The sequence below is a fragment of the Oncorhynchus gorbuscha genome, linkage group LG08, assembly GCF_021184085.1.
Source record: "Oncorhynchus gorbuscha isolate QuinsamMale2020 ecotype Even-year linkage group LG08, OgorEven_v1.0, whole genome shotgun sequence".
In the NCBI taxonomy this organism is placed as follows: domain Eukaryota; kingdom Metazoa; phylum Chordata; class Actinopteri; order Salmoniformes; family Salmonidae; genus Oncorhynchus; species Oncorhynchus gorbuscha.
In genome coordinates this window covers 6,271,088-6,290,849 of record NC_060180.1, presented here as the reverse complement: position 1 = coordinate 6,290,849, position 19,762 = coordinate 6,271,088, and positions in this window count along the sequence as shown.

The window sequence follows — 19,762 nt, the reverse complement described above, 5'->3', positions numbered from 1 at the left end:
GGGGATGGTTCAAAGTTTCAGATATTTTGTTCTGTACTTTTCCACAACTTTGTCCCTGCCCTGTTTGGAGAGATCCTTGGTCTTCATGGTGCCGCTTGCTTGGTGGTGCCCCTTGCTTAGTGGTGTTGCAGACTCTGGGGCCTTTCGGAACGGGTGCATATATACTGAGATCATGTGAAAGATCATGTGACAGTTAAAGTCCACCTGTGTGTAATCTATTTAACTAACTATGTGACTTCTGAAGGTAATTGGTTGCACCAGATCTTATTTAGGGGCTTCATAGCAAAGGGGGTGAATACATATGCATGCACCACTTTTCAGTTTTAAATTTTTAGTAATTTTTAGCAAAACAAGTCATTTTTTTCAATTCACTTCACCAGTTTGGACTATTTTGTGCTTTTCTATCACATTAAATCCAAATAAAAATGTATTTAAATTACAGGTTGTAATGCAACAAAATAGGAAAAACGCCAAGCGGGATGAATGCTTTTGCAAGGCACTGTAGGTGTTTGTCCCCCTGTGTGCTGAGGGTGTCGGATTCTTGTCCAGTTCTGGCATTTTGGTTGATACAAACTAGTACATGTCCCTGAGCCTGGAAATGGTTGATCTTCCCCTCTAGGATGGAGAAGCTGTCATTGTTAAAATATGGGATTATTTTGGGGGGGATATAGGTAGCACACATGAGGACGTTTTTCTCTGTTGAGACAATTTTCTTATTCATTTCGAGCCAGATGTAAAATGTTCCTGTTTTAAATAATTTATTAGAGTGGGTTATGTCTGCTCTATATCAAATTAGCATACCTCCTGAGTTTCTTCCCTGTTTCACACCTGGTAGTTTGGTGGATGGGACTACCAGCTCCCCTGTAAGCTACCATGTTTCTTGTAGGATGACAATATGTTTTTCCAATTTCTTTGATGAAGTCTGGTTTCCTGCTCTTTAGGCCAAAGGTAGATGACCTCTGACCTTGTATATTCCAGGATAAGATAGTCAAAGCTTTGTGTTCCATAGCGTCTAATGTTGTTTTTGTGTAGTTTAGGCCCGGACCATCACAGTAGGTGTGAGCAGAGCATGTTGAGCATCTGATACATGGGGATTGGGCGGGTGTAATAGTGGGAGATGGGCCTGTTGCTCTGCGCACGGCCTGGGCATATTTTTATTTTATTTTTTATTTTACCTTTATTTAACCAGGCAAGTCAGTTAAGAACATATTCTTATTTTCAATGACGGCCTGGGAACAGTGGGTTAACTGCCTGTTCAGGGGCAGAACGACAGATTTGTACCTTGTCAGCTCGGGGGTTTGAACTCGCAACCTTCCGGTTACTAGTCCAACACTCTAACCACTAGGCTACGCTGCCGCCTCCCATATATGGGCGGCGGGCATGGAGTAGGCAGAAGGGGCATTGGTCTGATATGGGGGGCCTATATAGGGTGTGGCCAGAGTTGCCACCTTCCGGAGACACCTGAAACCCCACCTCTTTAAGGAATACCTAGGATAGGATAAAGTAATCCTTCTACCCCCCCCCCTTAAAAGATGTAGATGCACTATTGTAAAGTGGCTGTTCCACTGGATGTCATAAGGTGAATGCACCAATTTGTAAGTCGCTCTGGATAAGAGCGTCTGCTAAATGACTTAAATGTAATGTAAATGTAAATGGGTGGTCTTAGCTGGTTGGGATGTGGCTGGTAATGCTGTGGTCCAGCCCTAGGCCCTCTTGATGTGGGTTCTCTTGTTGCAGGTTCTTCGGGAGGGGGTCTTGCAGGTCTGGGAGGGGTGTCTGTTGCTCTGTTGCTCCTGTGTGAGGTGATGGGGCTGCGGTTGAGAGTGATGTCCTTCAGGGTCTTGGCAAAAGTTGGGATTGCTGCCTAGTAGAGGTGGACTTGGTCATAAAGGCTGTTCAAGTCCAGGGTGGAGTGGTGGGTCAGGTAGACATTAGGTTTTGAGGCACAGTCTCGTGAAATGTTTGCATTCACCCGCTGTGGCAGGGTGAAAGTATTTTTTGGTTACAGGGTGGAGATAACCACTTGAGCATTTTCAATCACTCCCTTGAGTGCTGTTGCGACCCTTTCCTGCTGGCCCTCAGGTCATGTGTGCCTGTGTGAATTATGATGTGGCTGGGGGACCCAAGTCTGTCCTCTGACAACAGCTCCAGGGCATGCCTAGTGTTTGTAGACCAGAGTTTAGCCACTTTGTGTTTGGTCAAAAAGTTGATCCTCTTGAATGTATTTGCCATTTGAGTCAATGAGGAGCACAATCTCACAATCTCTGTTGGGTTGGTGGGTCCTGTGTTGTCTGTCCCATTGTGGTGTTGAGGTTGTGGTCTGGGTCTGAGGTGGGCTGTTCTGCTGGCTTGTCTGGGGGAGTGTCCTGCTCGGTGTCACACCTCAGCTTTCTGAACTCGTCCTTCAGTGCCATGTGTGCCTCTTTAAGTTCTCTCATCTCAGTCCGTAAAGCAGCCAGTTCTCTTAGACAGTCGTCCATCTCCACCTTCTGCCCTCCGGGTCTTGTTGGGGGGGTGTTGTTGGGCTGGTCTGTTTTGTGGGCTTGTTCTGTCTGGCGTGGACTGGCTCTCTGAGCTCCACCATGTCTCTCTCCAGCTCTGTGAACTTATCTCCTCAATGATGGAGGAGTCATCACAGAGTGAGAGCTTTTCCATGTTGTTCTCACTCTTTGATCCCGTAAAAGTCCTGCTGGAACTGCATGACGATTCCCTGCATCGTTACTGTACCAGACTTGAACATGCTGACAGAGGTTGTTTCAGTTCCCTCAATGTCTAGTATTCTGAGTTTCCACCCTGGGCCAATACCCTCTCTCTTGCCATAGGGGTAGTGTGCTCTTATACCACTGTGCCATTCCAGGGGATGGTCTGTGTGGGAAATTAAGTTGATTACATCCCCCTCTTTGTAGCAGTCAGCAAATAGTGTCTCTGGATTGTCCTTGAGGAGCTTCTTTTTGTACTTATTCCTTGCATTGTTATTTTTTTATATCCTGTAATTGTAGTGACCTCTGGACAGGGATTTGTCATTGGGGAAACTTTCCTGCCATTGTTGGGCTCAAGAGTTTTCACCCATCTGACTTCACATTTCAGTGCTAATTGAAGGTGATGCCAGGTCTGTTCTGTCCGAGCAGCTTGGTATCTTAGTTTAGTTAATAACTTAGCTTAATATATCAAAATTACCTAGAGATTATTGTGTTTTACCTTTTGGCTTCAGAAATAGCTTCAGACTGAATATTACTCAATCACTTCTGTGTTGGATGGTATTTCCAGGTTCCGCTGTGTTTCTTCTGCAGGTTTTGGATTGTCAGAAGTTTTTTCTTGATAGTCCTTGTAGTAATAGTCCATTCAGTTAATCTTGTCCAAATCAATGTTTTAGGTATGGAATTTGAATTTGGATTGACGGTTTTGATGTTAAGGTTAGTATCCTGTATAAGTCCTTGCAAAAATATATATATAGTTTATCTACATTTATCTAACTCTAATTCTATATTTTTTGCAGAAGAACTCAGGAGCCCATGTGCTCTCTCTAACCACATAATTACATTCACTTGTTTAGCCAACAGAAAGACAGGCTGGCCAGATAAACCTGTCCAAGGTAATTAATGGGGCAGATTCAGCAGCTTTCTCAACTAAACTCAGACATATTGGACATAAATCCTCAACTTAGTTAACACAACACTTGGTGCCTGTCGTAGACTGCAGGCAGTACAGTTTCGTGGAGCCTAGTCAGCTAACACACACACACACAAACCCCCCCCCCCCACACATGCACTCACACACAGAGTTTAGTGTACTATGTCACTTCAAAAAGCCCTTCTGCCGACAAATATTCCCTTTCTACTTTGGGGGATTGGGACTCAGTAGTGAACAGCAAGACAGATGCTGTTGGGATGGAAGTCTGTGCCAAGACCGGGGGCAGGACAGGTTCAGTGTCAACACCAGAAGCCACAACCATGTTAGGCACCATGGAACCGGAGCCACCGGCCAAATCCTACATTTCCTGTAGCCGCCAGTATCCTGTAAGGCCTAATTTATCATGGAGGAACATCGGAACCCCTTCCTCTCCCTCAGCACCCTATCTTTGCCCCCCTATTTGTCTGTGTTTACCTGAAGTGGAAGTGCCAATAAATCTATGTCGGTCATTTATCCGACAAGCGCACGCACGGCAGGAGCTGAAGTCAAGATACATTTATCAAACTCCTTGAGAACTCTGCAACACCATTTAACAACGCTTCCATGGGACAGAGGTGCATTATAAGTAATTGTAACGCAACTGAGATGTGTTGTAATTAAGCAATAAGGACAGAAGAGTTGTGGTATCCGGCCAATATACTACGGCTAAGGGATGTTCTTATGCACAATGCAACGCAGAGTGTCTGGATACAGCCCTTACCATGATATATATATATACCACAAACCCCTGAGATGCCTTATTGCTATTATAAACTGGTTACCAACGTAATTAGAGCAGTAAAAATAAATGTTTTGTCATACCCGTGGTATACGGTCTGATATACCACGGTTTTCAGCCAATCAGCATTCAGGGCTTGAACCACCCAGTTTATAATAACATATAACGTATTATGCGGCTGCCTTCCATCGTACTAAAGTGTATTATAGTATGATATTAACACTGCTGCTTGGAACAAAGTTGAAGGAAACACTGCAGTTGTTTTATTACCTTGGTCTCAGATAAGAAAGCTATAAAATGGAAATGGACCTGGTAACCCAAAACGCAGGACACTGGGAACCCCAAGCATCATACAGTGAGTGATCTTGTCTCTGTGTGTTGTCAAATTAACTCTGAGTGCTTGGTGTGCTCTAGCTTCTATCAAATGTACCATGTGTAGAGACAGTCTGTCCTTATTATGTGACCTGGCCAGGAAAAACTTCAGGACCTAATGACGAGACATAAGAAACCACAGTGCTTGGTCTTAGAGTAGTAGGATGACGCTGGAATGTATAGCGGCCATTTAATGGGCTCCTGACCAACTCTGCTACTTTTTGTCACGTCTGCTCCCGCTCTCCCCCCCCTGGCGCTTGAGGGCGCCAGGCTGCCCTGCATTATGCACTCCTTCCATCCATTACGCACACCTGTCTTCCCTCGTCACGCGCATCAGGGATATTAGACTCACCTGGACTCATCACCTGTTTATTACCTCCCCTATATTTGTCAGTTCCCCTGCTCTGTTCCCCGCTGCTGCATTCATTGTTTTTATCTTTGTTACCTGTTTGTTGACGCTGTTCCTGTCTCGTTCCATGTTCGTTATTTATTAAACGTGTTACTCCCCGTACCTGCTTCGTCTCACTAGCGTCATTCCATGTGACAGAATGCAGAAGCCATCACACGAAGCATCGGAGAGTACTGACGTTCCCGGTTGGTATGGTGGCATCGGCTCTGGGTCGCCACCGATGGAACCAGGGGTGCCTAGCCAGCTCGTCGTTCTTCCACGCCCTAGCTGACTTGAGAGGTTTCCTTGCCCCGGTTGGCTCGGATGGCGCCCATTCCACATCATGTCAATTACACACACCTGCCTTCCCTTGTTACGCGCATCAGCGATATTGGACTCTCCTGGACTCACTCATCATCTGTTTATTACCTCCCCTATATTTGTCAGCTCCCCTGCTCTGTTCTTTGCTGATGCGTTGATTGTTTTTTGTCTGTGTTACCTGTTTGCTGACGCTGTTACTGTCTCGTTCCATTTCCATTCTTTATTAAATGTTTGACTCCCCGTACCTGCTTCGTCTCTCCAGCGTCATCCCATGTGACAACTTTGTGTGTTTCTTTGCGCTGATAGTAACTTTTTGTTATTAATTGTATTACTTCCTGTTTTACTTTTCTATTATTTCTCTGTTTTATTTTTCTCCGCATTGTTAGGAAGGCCCGTGAGTTTCACTGTTAGTCTACACTTGATGTTTACTAATAAAATGTGATTTTATTTCATTCACATGGTGCTTATAGGGTACGGTGCTTGGGGTTCCAATCTCCGGTCTTTCGAGTAATGAGAAAACTGGCTCATATAAAAGCAGGTTGATGTTTTCCCCCCAGCCTGAGATCAAGTTAATAAAAAGAACAGAAGCATTTTCCAATTTCTTCTAGACTCCTTGAACAAAAACATCTCCGCCAGCTTGGGAGATCACTGAACCCATGGTTTCCACATGGAAGACAACAGAAGACCTGCTACATGCTTCCCTTAAATGGCTTTAAGAGACCATCCATCAGCCTCTCAGCCTACAGGGTCTTTGTCAGCCGTCTTTTAAACATGTGGTCATAGCAAATAGGAACCCAGTCAACGCTAAAATAAAAACAGGAAGTCAACCAGGCCATCATGACATATCGGCCACACATTATTAAAGACTTCTGTGATATATAAAATGGCAATGACAACCATATACATTTTATTCCAATGTAGGCTACTTTAAGTGTTATTCAGGTGAAATTCCCAAGACTTTCAATGGATAGGCAAACTTAGGCAAGTCTGCCACCTGTAGGATAAATTGGTCACAGCGCCTTACATCAGCGTTGTAATCAAATCAGACAGATTGGATTGTTTGATGCCTGTGATGGATTTAGACTGCCTTATCAAGCTTACCTGCTGACGCATGAGAACTTGCATCACACACACGCATGCACGCACGCACACACAATCTTGGCTCATTCTGGTGCAGGCCAAGATAAAAAGGAACTGGTTGTGTATTCCCATTCCAGCCTCATCTCAAGATCTGCAGTGAGAAAACTCTTGATCTGACCTAAAATAGATTGTGTGCCTGTGTGTGTGTGGGCCTGATTATGTGTGTGTTCTGGCCTCACCTCCACATCTCCGCATGATGTTGACACAGCACGGTAGCTTCGAGGGGGGGGGGGGGGGGGGGGTTGCAGCCCATCCAGTCCAGCTAGCAGAGATGGAACGCCAAACAGGACCAGGTACTTCACATAGGAGAACTGGACTAACGCCAGGGCCAGCCCACCTGAGGGAGGTAGAGAGAGAGATAGAGTAAAGGAGAGGCAGAGAGATATAGGTTAGCAGAGGGAGTTATACATATACACCAGTCAAAAGGTTGGACACACCTACTCATTCAACAGTTTTTCTTTATTTTTTACTATTTTCTACATTATAGAATAATAGTGAAGACATCAAAACTATGAAATAACACATATGGAATCATGTAGTAACCAAAAAAAGTGTTAAACAAATTTTAGATTCTTCAAAGTAGCCACCCTTTGCCTTGATGACAGCTTTACACACATTCTCTCACCCAGCTTCATGAGGGAGTCACCTGGAACGCATTTACTGGACGACAGGTAATGTTTATATTCTACTGTTTAGAAACGGCAATGGCGGTTTGATTGAAGTAGATTAAAAGTCACATGAACTGCCAGGATCAGCTTTTGATACGATTTTATACTGTACATTAAGTAAATCAAGTCAGCTCCACTCGTAAATTGGTGTTTCAATGAGGGTTTGAGATCCGCACGCTCAAGTAGAATTTATGTGCAAGTCTTTGACATCAACGAATGATTAACGCAAAAGTCCAAGTTATGCCCTCAATGAATAGGACATTCCTAAACAGAAATACATTATCCTGAATAACTGTTAGCTGAAATAGAATCAACCCCACACCCCCACGGAATAAGACTATTGGAACCCAGCCAAAGAGACTGTCAGTGTCAGACAATGTTACTGTAACAGTACAGAAGGTCTGTTGCTGATGACAAGAGAAGTAACACTGTCAATACATAGAGTCTCTACTACTGATGACGGTGATGAGAAACAGATCTGTGCATATTCATATTTGATAACATGCTGCTCCTGTGGGGCTGGGGAGACCTACATACAGTAATACTGTAGTCAGGTTGGTGTTGTTAAATTAATGAGCTACGTAAATAGATGCAGACGAAACAGCTTGGTTCATAAAAATATACACTGAGTGTACAAAACATTATGAACAGCTGCTCTTTCCATGACAGACTGACCAGGTGAATCCAGGTGAAAGCTATGATCCCTTATTGATGTCCCCTGTTAAATCCACCTCAATCAGTGTAGATGAAGGGGAGGAGACAGGTTAAATATTTAAGCCTTGAGATAATAGAGACATGGATTGTGTATGTGTGTCATTCAGAGTGTGAATGGGCAAGACAAAACATGTAAGTGCCTTTGAACTGGGTACGGTAGTAGGTTCCAGGTGCACCGGTTTGTGTCAAGAAATGCATCTGCTTCTGGGGTTTTCACACTCAACAGTTTCCTTTGTGTATCAAGAATGGTCCACCACCCAAAAGACATCTAGCCAACTTTACACAACCGTGTGAAGGACTGGAGTAAACATGGGCCAGTATCTCTGTGGAACGCTTTTGAGACATTGTAGAGTCCATGCCCCAACGAACTGAGGCTGTTCTGAGGGCAAAAGGGAGTGCAACTCAATATTAGGAAGGTGTTCGTTCATGTTTTGTACACTTAGTGTACATCATTCATGAGAAGAGAAGACATCATTCTGTGTTATGGTGGAATGGCATTGGGTTCAACATGTCAGAAAAACGTGAATTTTGTTCCATTTCAAATGTACAGTATAGCTGACAGCCATGCCCATTCTCTAACCTGGCATCTGGATCTAGATTGCTGCAATTACTTTGTCTAATGAAGTAATTACAAGCATAGCACATCTAAAAAATAACCACAGGGTAGTATTACTATGCAAAAGACGAGATTGGTAAACTTGTATTGCCTGACTACATGCTGTGCTATAGATAAGGAGTGGTACGGGGCTGCAATTCCCCTCCATGGTCTGCAGTTATTAAAGTGCAGCATCAGCAGTCAATTACTGTATCGTCCACCTTACCACCGCTGTGTTGCCATGCTACACTAGCTACATCTCTGCAGCTTCATTCGTGTCCTGATAGGCTGAGAACACTATTGGGGACCTCCTTGTAAACAGTGGACATTTTCACATGATCTATTTAACCAAATATATCTCACATACAGTTGAAGTCGGAAGTTTACGTACACTTAGGTTGGGGTCATTAAAACTTGTTTTCAACCACTCCACAAATTTCTTGTTCACAAACTTGTTTTGGCAAGTCAGTTAGGACATCTACAGATTATTGTACATTGTACAGATTATTTCACTGTATCACAATTCCAGTGGGTCAGAAATGTGCATACCCTAAGTTGACTTGCCTTTGGAAAATTCCAGAAAATGATGTCATGGCTTTAGAAGCTTCTGATAGGCTAATTGACATAATTTGATTCAATTGGAGGTATACCTGTGGATGTATTTCAAGGCCTACCTTCAAACTCAGTGCCTCTTAGCTTAACATCATGGGAAAATCAAAATAAATCAGCCAAGACCTCAGAAAAACAATTGCAGACCTCCACTGTCATGCTGGTGAATGAGGACCCAAAAGCGACTTGGCGAAAACAGAGTATTTAATCCAGAATAAACTTTACAAAACAAAAAGCATAATACTACACGTAAAGACTAGAACAGACTGGAGACTTGATCGAGAACTGCAGGTTGCCTCGGGAAGGCACTTGAACCTAGCAGACTCAGACACCTGCTCACCACGCAGCATCTGAGGGAAACACGACACGACAGGGCAAAACATAGACACAGCACGGTGAATTATAAATGAGGATCCGACAGGGCAGGTACGGGAAACAAGGAGAGAAATAGGGACTCTAATCAGGGAAAAGGATCGGGAACAGGTGTGGGAAGACTAAATGATGATTAGGGGAATAGGAACAGCTGGGAGCAGGAACGGAACGATAGAGAGAAGAGAGAGCGAGAGAGTGAGAGAGGGAGGGGGAGAGAGAGGGCTAGAAAGAGGGAAAGAACCTAATAAGACCAGCAGAGGGAAACGAATAGAATGGGAAGCACAGGGACAAGACATGATAATAAATGACAAAACATGACAGTACCCCCCCCACTCACCGAGCGCCTCCTGGCGCACTCGAGGAGGAATCCTGGCGGCAACGGAGGAAATCATCAATGAGTGTACGGTCCAGCACGTCCCGAGACGGAACCCAACTCCTCTCCTCAGGACCGTAACCCTCCCAATCCACTAAGTATTGGTGACCCCGTCCCCGAGAACGCATGTCCATGATCTTATGTACCTTGTAAATAGGTGCGCTCTCGACAAGGACGGGAGGGGGGGGAGGGAAGACGAACGGGGGTGCGAAGAAAGGGCTTAACACAGGAGACATGGAAGACAGGATGGACGCGACGAAGATGTCGCGGAAGAAGCAGTCGCACAGCGTCAGGATTGACGACCTGGGAGACACGGAACGGACCAATGAACCGCGGAGTCAACTTACGAGAAGCTGTCGTAAGAGGAAGGTTGCGAGTGGAAAGCCACACTCTCTGGCCGCAACAATACCTAGGACTCTTAATCCTGCGTTTATTGGCGGCTCTCACAGTCTGTGCCCTGTAGCGGCAAAGTGCAGACCTCACCCTCCTCCAGGTGCGCTCACAACGTTGGACAAACGCTTGAGCGGAGGGAACGCTGGACTCGGCAAGCTGGGAAGAGAATAGAGGAGGCTGGTAACCCAGACTACTCTGAAACGGAGATAACCCGGTAGCAGACGAAGGAAGCGAGTTGTGAGCGTATTCTGCCCAGGGGAGCTGTTCTGCCCAAGACGCAGGGTTTCTGAAAGAAAGGCTGCGTAGTATGCGACCAATCGTCTGATTGGCCCTCTCTGCTTGACCGTTAGACTGGGGATGAAACCCGGAAGAGAGACTGACGGACGCACCAATCAAACGACAGAACTCCCTCCAAAATTGTGACGTGAATTGCGGGCCTCTGTCTGAAACGGCGTCTAACGGGAGGCCATGAATTCTGAACACATTCTCGATAATGATTTGTGCCGTCTCCTTAGCGGAAGGAAGTTTAGCGAGGGGAATGAAATGTGCCGCCTTAGAGAACCTATCGACAACCGTAAGAATCACAGTCTTCCCCGCAGACAAAGGCAGACCGGTAATGAAGTCTAGGGCGATGTGAGACCATGGTCGAGAAGGAATGGGGAGCGGTCTGAGACGACCGGCAGGAGGAGAGTTACCCGACTTAGTCTGCGCGCAGTCCGAACAAGCAGCCACGAAACGGCGCGTGTCACGCTCCTGAGTCGGCCACCAAAATCGCTGGCGAATAGACGCAAGAGTGCCTCGAACACCGGGATGACCAGCTAACTTGGCAGAGTGAGCCCACTGAAGAACAGCCAGACGAGTGGAAACAGGAACGAAAAGGAGGTTACTAGGACAAGCGCGCGGCGACGCAGTGTGCGTGAGTGCTTGCTTAACCTGTCTTTCAATTCCCCAGACTGTCAACCCGACAACACGCCCATAAGGAAGAATCCCCTCGGGATCAGTAGAAGCCACAGAAGAACTAAACAGACGGGATAAGGCATCAGGCTTGGTGTTCTTGCTACCCGGACGGTAAGAAATCACAAACTCGAAACGAGCGAAAAACAACGCCCAACGAGCTTGACGGGCATTAAGTCGTTTGGCAGAACGGATGTACTCAAGGTTCTTATGGTCTGTCCAAACGACAAAAGGAACGGTCGCCCCCTCCAACCACTGTCGCCATTCGCCTAGGGCTAAGCGGATGGCGAGCAGTTCACGGTTACCCACATCATAGTTGCGCTCAGATGGCGACAGGCGATGAGAAAAATAAGCGCAAGGATGAACCTTATCGTCAGACTGGAAGCGCTGGGATAGAATGGCTCCCACGCCTACCTCTGAAGCGTCAACCTCGACAATGAATTGTCTAGTGACGTCAGGAGTAACGAGGATAGGAGCGGACGTAAAACGTTCTTTTAGAAGATCAAAAGCTCCCTGGGCGGAACCGGACCACTTAAAACACGTCTTGACAGAAGTAAGAGCTGTGAGAGGGGCAGCAACTTGACCGAAATTACGAATGAAACGCCGATAGAAATTAGCGAAACCTAAAAAGCGCTGCAACTCGACACGTGACCTTGGGAACGGGCCAATCACTGACAGCTTGGACCTTAGCGGAATCCATCTGAATGCCTTCAGCGGAAATAACGGAACCGAGAAAAGTAACGGAGGAGACATGAAAAGAACACTTCTCAGCCTTTACGTAGAGACAATTCTCTAAAAGGCGCTGTAGAACACGTCGAACGTGCTGAACATGAATCTCGAGTGACGGTGAAAAAATCAGGATATCGTCAAGATAGACAAAAACAAAGATGTTCAGCATGTCTCTCAGAACATCATTAACTAATGCCTGAAAAACAGCTGGCGCATTGGCGAGACCAAACGGCAGAACCCGGTACTCAAAATGCCCTAACGGAGTGTTAAACGCCGTTTTCCACTCGTCCCCCTCTCTGATGCGCACGAGATGGTAAGCGTTACGAAGGTCCAACTTAGTAAAGCACCTGGCTCCCTGCAGAATCTCGAAGGCTGATGACATAAGGGGAAGCGGATAACGATTCTTAACCGTTATGTCATTCAGCCCTCGATAATCCACGCAGGGGCGCAGAGTACCGTCCTTCTTCTTAACAAAAAGAACCCCGCCCCGGCCGGAGAGGAAGAAGGCACTATGGTACCGGCGTCAAGAGACACAGATAAATAATCCTCGAGAGCCTTACGTTCGGGAGCCGACAGAGAGTATAGTCTACCCCGAGGGGGAGTGGTCCCCGGAAGGAGATCAATACTACAATCATACGACCGGTGAGGAGGAAGGGAGTTGGCTCGGGACCGACTGAAGACCGTGCGCAGATCATGATATTCCTCCGGCACTCCTGTCAAATCGCCAGGTTCCTCCTGAGAAGTGGGGACAGAAGAAATGGGAGGGATGGCAGACATTAAGCACTTCACATGACAAGATACGTTCCAGGATAGGATAGAATTACAAGACCAATTAATAGAAGGATTATGACATACTAGCCAGGGATGACCCAAAACAACAGGTGTGAAAGGTGAACGAAAAATCAAAAAGAAATAGTCTCACTGTGGTTACCAGATACTGTGAGAGTTAAAGGTAGTGTCTCAAATTTGATACTGGGAAGATGACTACCATCTAAGGCAAACATGGGCGTAGGCTTGTCTAACTGTCTGAAAGGAATGTTATGTTTCCGAACCCATGCTTCGTCCATGAAACAACCCTCAGCCCCAGAGTCAATCAAGGCACTGCATGTAGCACCCGAACCGGTCCAGCGTAGATGGACCGACATAGTAGTACAAGATCTAGATGAAGAGACCTGAGTAGTAGCGCTCACCAGTAGCCCTCCGCTTACTGATGGGCTCTGGCCTCTTACTGGACATGAATTAACAAAATGTCCATCAAATCCGCAATAGAGGCACAGGCGGTTGGTGATCCTCCGTTCCCTCTCCTTAGTCGAGATGCGAATCCCTCCCAGCTGCATGGGCTCAGTCTCAGAGCCAGAGGAGGGAGATGGTTGCGATGCGGAGCAGGGAAACACCGTTGATGCGAGCTCTCTTCCACGAGCCTGGTGACGAAGATCTACCCGTCGTTCTATGCGGATGGCGAGAGCAATCAAAGAGTCCACACTGGAAGGAACCTCCCGAGAGAGAATCTCATCTTTGACCACTGTGTGGAGTCCCTCCAGAAAACGAGCGAGCAGCGCCGGCTCGTTCCAGTCACTAGAGGCAGCAAGAGTACGAAACTCTATAGAGTAATCCGTTATGGATCGATCACCTTGGCATAGGGAAGCCAGGACCCTAGAAGCCTCCCCACCAAAAACTGAACGGTCAAAAACCCGAATCATCTCCTCTTTAAAGTTCTGGTAATTGTTAGAACAATCAGCCCTTGCCTCCCAGATAGCTGTGCCCCACTCTCGGGCCCGGCCAGTAAGGAGTGAAATGACGTAAGCAACCCGAGCTCTCTCTCTAGAGTATGTGTTGGGTTGAGAGAGAAGACAATCTCACACTGGGTGAGAAAGGAGCGGCACTCAGTGGGCTGCCCGGAGTAGCAAGGTGGGTTATTAACCCTAGGTTCTGGAGGCTCGGCAGGCCAGGAAGTAACAGGTGGCACGAGACGAAGACTCTGGAACTGTCCAGAGAGGTCGGAAACCTGAGCGGCCAGGTTCTCCACGGCATGGCGAGCAGCAGACAATTCCTGCTCGTGTCTGCCGAGCATGGCTCCTTGGATCTCGACGGCAGTGTTACGAGCGTCTGTAGTCGCTGGGTCCATTCCTCGGTCGGATCCTTCTGTCATGCTGGTGAATGAGGACCCAAAAGCGACTTGGCGAAAACAGAGTATTTAATCCAGAATAAACTTTACAAAACAAAAAGCATAATACTACACGTAAAGACTAGAACAGACTGGAGACTTGATCGAGAACTGCAGGTTGCCTCGGGAAGGCACTTGAACCTAGCAGACTCAGACACCTGCTCACCACGCAGCATCTGAGGGAAACACGACACGACAGGGCAAAACATAGACACAGCACGGTGAATTATAAATGAGGATCCGACAGGGCAGGTACGGGAAACAAGGAGAGAAATAGGGACTCTAATCAGGGAAAAGGATCGGGAACAGGTGTGGGAAGACTAAATGATGATTAGGGGAATAGGAACAGCTGGGAGCAGGAACGGAACGATAGAGAGAAGAGAGAGCGAGAGAGTGAGAGAGGGAGGGGGAGAGAGAGGGCTAGAAAGAGGGAAAGAACCTAATAAGACCAGCAGAGGGAAACGAATAGAATGGGAAGCACAGGGACAAGACATGATAATAAATGACAAAACATGACATCCACAAGTCTGGTTCATCCTTGGGAGCAATTTTCAAATGCCTGACGGTACCACGTTCATCTGTACAAACAATAGTACACAAGTATAAACACCATGGGACCACGCAGCCGTCATGCCGCTCAGGAAGGAGACACGTTCTGTCTCCTAGAGATGAACGTACTGCTGTGCAAAAAGTGCAAATCAATCCCAGAACAACAGCAAAGGACCTTGTGAAGATGCTGGAGGAAACAGGTGAAAAAGTATTTATATACACAGTAAAACAAGTCCTATATCAACATAACCTGAATGGCCGCACCGCAAGGACTATGGATTGCAACTGCACATTGGGACAAAGATCGTACTTTTTGGAGAAATGAAGCACGGGGTGGCAGCGTCATGCTGTGGGGTGCAATTTGTAAGTCGCTCTGGATAAGAGCGTCTGCTAAATGACTTAAATGTAATGTAATGTAAATGTAATGCTTTGCTGCAGGAGGGACTGGTGCACTTCACTAAATAGATGGCATCAAGAGGGAGAAAAATGGGGGTGCAGTCAGATATACAAGCCCTAGATTCTGAACTTGAACGATTCAGGTCAGTGAGCTAGAAAATCTTTTGAGCGGGACAATGAAAGGTGGCAGGACACTCTCTGTGTTCTAAATGGCACCATATTCCCTATGTAGTGCCCTATATACACTAAGTTATTGTAAAAACAACAGGATTTTTTTGGTCAGTGTAGGGAATAGGGTACCATTTGCAACACAGACACAGTAGAAAGGATCTGGGTCGCGATGCCTGGTGAGGGATCGGAGTGGACAAAGGATGAGTGTCAGATTATTCTAAACCCACGCTTTGGTTCACAGACCAGCTACAATCAAAGGGACCCACAAAAACATAGCTGCTCAACAGTTTCATTCTTGAGATGATTGGAATATCTAGGCCACTGAATTTCACAGCCACTGTTATCTGACTTCTAATGTAGATGCGCCACAGCAACTTTTCGTTTGAGTTTATATATGGGCCTAAAAGCAACTCACTTAACTGACAACACCCCTTAGTTGTGATACAGTTTATGCTCAAATAGCTTTACATTGTATGGGGGTTAGTGGCCTGCCCTACTCCCTCCGTCCCCATGCAACCCCTTCCTTCTCTCCCATTCTCTTGAGTAGGATAGCACATCCCTTCGCTGTATCTCTCTTTGTCTCGCCCCCTACCTCCCTCCCTCCCTCCCTTTATTCTTGGGTAAGATAGCACACCCCTCTCTTTCTCTATCTCTGTCTCTCTCTCTCACTCTCTCGTCCCGAGTGGCGCAGTGGTCTAAGGCTGTATCACGACCGGCCGTGATCGGGAGTCCCATAGGGCGGTGCACAATTGGCCAAGTATCGTCTGCGTTAGGGGAGGGTTTGGCCGGGGTAGGCCATCATTGTAAATAAGAATTTGCTCTTAACTGACTTGTCTGGTTAAATAAAGTATAAATAATAAATAAATAACATCTCCCTCTCTGTAGTTATTTGATTTGATTACGGTCACAGGGCTTCCCTTTACCTCAGCGTGGTTGCCAGCCGACAGGGTTTTGTTACAGCGTTTGCATTTCAGGCAGAACCGGTGCCAGTTCTTCCCCAGCGAGCTCACTTTCTCAGCTGCAGGACAGAAAGAGAGAAAAAATTACAACACAGTAAAAACAATGGAGTAGGCCTTGTTGTTTCCAGTAATTAACATATTTTGAGGCGTGCCTTGTAATATGCTATATTTGTTGCACTCGTGAGTGAGAATGCTGTAGCAATATTACTCTGATGTGATTATAGTGCCCCATCAATTGAAAATGTATAGAGGATAGATTGGAGTGGCTGTCATGTTTGTCATTTATTGTCATGTCTTGTCCCTGTGCTCCCCATGCTATTCGTTTCCCTCTGCTGGTCTTGTTTGGTTCTATCCCTCTCTCTCCCCCTCCCTCTCTCACTCTCTCGCTCTCTCTTCTCTCTGTCGTTCCGTTCCTGCTCCCAGCTGTTCCTATTCCCCTAATCATCATTTAGTCTTCCCACACCTGTTCCCGATCCTTTCCCCTGATTAGACTCCCTATTTATTCCTTTGTGATCCGTTCCTGTTCCATCGGTTCCTTGTTTTGTATTCCATGCTGTGATTGCGTTTCGCCCTGTCCTGTCGTGTTTTTTGCCGTGATTGTGTATCACCCTGTCCTGTCGTGTTTTGTGCCTTCTTCAGACGCTGCGTGTGAGCAGGTGTCTCAGTCGACTACGGCCTGCGCCTACCCGAAGCGACCTGCAGTCTGTGGCCGCTTCTCCAGTTGTTTTCCCTCTACAAATCTAGAGGATTTCAGTTATTCCGTTTTGAACATTAATAAACTCTGTTTCTGTTAAGTCGCGTTTGGGTCCTCTTTCACCTGCATGACAGAAGGAACCGATCAAAGAATGGACCCAGCGACTTCAGACGCTCGTTACACTGCCGTCGAGATCCAAGGAGCCATGCTCGGCAGACACGAGCAGGAATTGTCCGCTGCTCGCCAGGCCGTGGAAAACCTGGCTGCTCAGGTTTCCGACCTCTCTGGACAGTTCCAGAGTCTACGTCTCGTGCCACCTGTTACTTCCTGGCCTGCCGAGCCTCCAGAACCTAGGGTTAATAACCCACCTTGCTACTCCGGGCAGCCCACTGAGTGCCGCTCCTTTCTCACGCAGTGTGAGATTGTGTTCTCTCTCCAACCCAACACATACTCTAGAGAGAGAGCTCGGGTTGCTTACGTCATTTCACTCCTCACTGGCCGGGCTCGAGAATGGGGCACAGCTATCTGGGAGGCAAGGGCTGTTTGCTCTAACGATTTCCAGAACTTTAAAGAGGAGATGATTCGGGTTTTTGACCGTTCAGTTTTTGGTGGGGAGGCTTCTAGGGCCCTGGCTTCCTTATGCCAAGGTGAACGGTCCATAACGGATTATTCCATTGAGTTTCGCACTCTTGCTGCCTCTAGTGAGTGGAACGAGCCGGCGCTGCTCGCTCGTTTTCTGGAGGGACTCCACGCTGTGGTTAAGGATGAGATTCTCTCCCGGGAGGTTCCTTCAGATGTGGACTCTTTGATTGCTCTCGCCATCCGCATAGAACGACGGGTAGATCTTCGTCACCGGGCTCGTGGAAGAGAGCTCGCATCAACGGTGTTTCCCTGCTCCGCATCGCAACCATCTCCCCCTCTGGCTTTGAGACTGAGCCCATGCAGCTGGGAGGGATTCGCATCTCGAATAAGGAGAGGGAACGGAGGATCACCAACCGCCTGTGCCTCTATTGTGGAGTTGCTGGACATTTCGTTAATTCATGTCCAGTAAAAGCCAGAGCTCATCTGTAAGCGGAGGGCTACAGGTGAGCGCAACTACTCAAGTCTCTCCATCAAAGTCCTGTACTACTTTGTCGGTCCACCTACGCTGGACCGGTTCGGGCGCTACATGTAGTGCCTTGATAGACTCTGGGGCTGAGGGTTGTTTCATGGACGAAGCATGGGTTCGGAAACATGACATTCCTTTCAGAGAGTTAGATAAGCCTACGCCGGCCTTAGATGGTAGTCATCTTCCCAGTATCAGATTTGAGACACTACCTTTAACCCTCACAGTATCTGGTAACCACAGTGAGACTATTTCTTTTTTGATTTTCCGTTCACCGTTTACACCTGTTGTTTTGGGTCATCCCTGGCTAGTATGTCATAATCCTTCTATTAATTGGTCTAGTAATTCTATCCTATCCTGGAACGTTTCTTGTCATGTGAAGTGTTTAATGTCTGCCATCCCTCCCGTTTCTTCTGTCCCTACTTCTCAGGAGGAACCTGGCGATTTGACAGGAGTGCCGGAGGAATATCATGATCTGCGCACGGTCTTCAGTCGGTCCCGAGCCAACTCCCTTCCTCCTCACGGTCGTATGATTTAGTATTGATCTCCTTCCGGGGACCACTCCTCCTCGAGGTAGACTATACTCTCTGTCGGCTCCCGAACGTAAGGCTCTCGAGGATTATTTGTCTGTGTCTCTTGACGCCGGTACCATAGTGCCTTCTTCCTCTCCGGCCGGGGCGGGTTCTTTTTTGTTAAGAAGAAGGGATTTACTCTGCGCCCCTGCGTGGATTATCGAGGGCTGAATGACATAACGGTTAAGAATCGTTATCCGCTTCCTTATGTCATCAGCCTTCGAGATTCTGCAGGGAGCCAGGTGCTTTACTAAGTTGGACCTTCGTAACGCTTACCATCTCGTGCGCATCAGAGAGGGGGACGAGTGGAAAACGGCGTTTAATACTCCGTTAGGGCATTTTGAGTACCGGGTTCTGCCGTTCGGTCTCGCCAATGCGCCAGCTGTTTTTCAGGCATTAGTTAATGATGTTCTGAGAGACATGCTGAACATTTTTGTTTTTGTCTATCTTGACGATATCCTGATTTTTTCTCCGTCACTCGAGATTCATGTTCAGCACGTTCGACGTGTTCTACAGCGCCTTTTAGAGAATTGTCTCTACGTAAAGGCTGAGAAGTGCTCTTTTCATGTCTCCTCCGTTACTTTTCTCGGTTCCGTTATTTCCGCTGAAGGCATTCAGATGGATTCCGCTAAGGTCCAAGCTGTCAGTGATTGGCCCGTTCCAAGGTCACGTGTCGAGTTGCAGCGCTTTTTAGGTTTCGCTAATTTCTATCGGCGTTTCATTCGTAATTTCGGTCAAGTTGCTGCCCCTCTCACAGCTCTTACTTCTGTCAAGACGTGTTTTAAGTGGTCCGGTTCCGCCCAGGGAGCTTTTGATCTTCTAAAAGAACGTTTTACGTCCGCTCCTATCCTCGTTACTCCTGACGTCACTAGACAATTCATTGTCGAGGTTGACGCTTCAGAGGTAGGCGTGGGAGCCATTCTATCCCAGCGCTTCCAGTCTGACGATAAGGTTCATCCTTGCGCTTATTTTTCTCATCGCCTGTCGCCATCTGAGCGCAACTATGATGTGGGTAACCGTGAACTGCTCGCCATCCGCTTAGCCCTAGGCGAATGGCGACAGTGGTTGGAGGGGCGACCGTTCCTTTTGTCGTTTGGACAGACCATAAGAACCTTG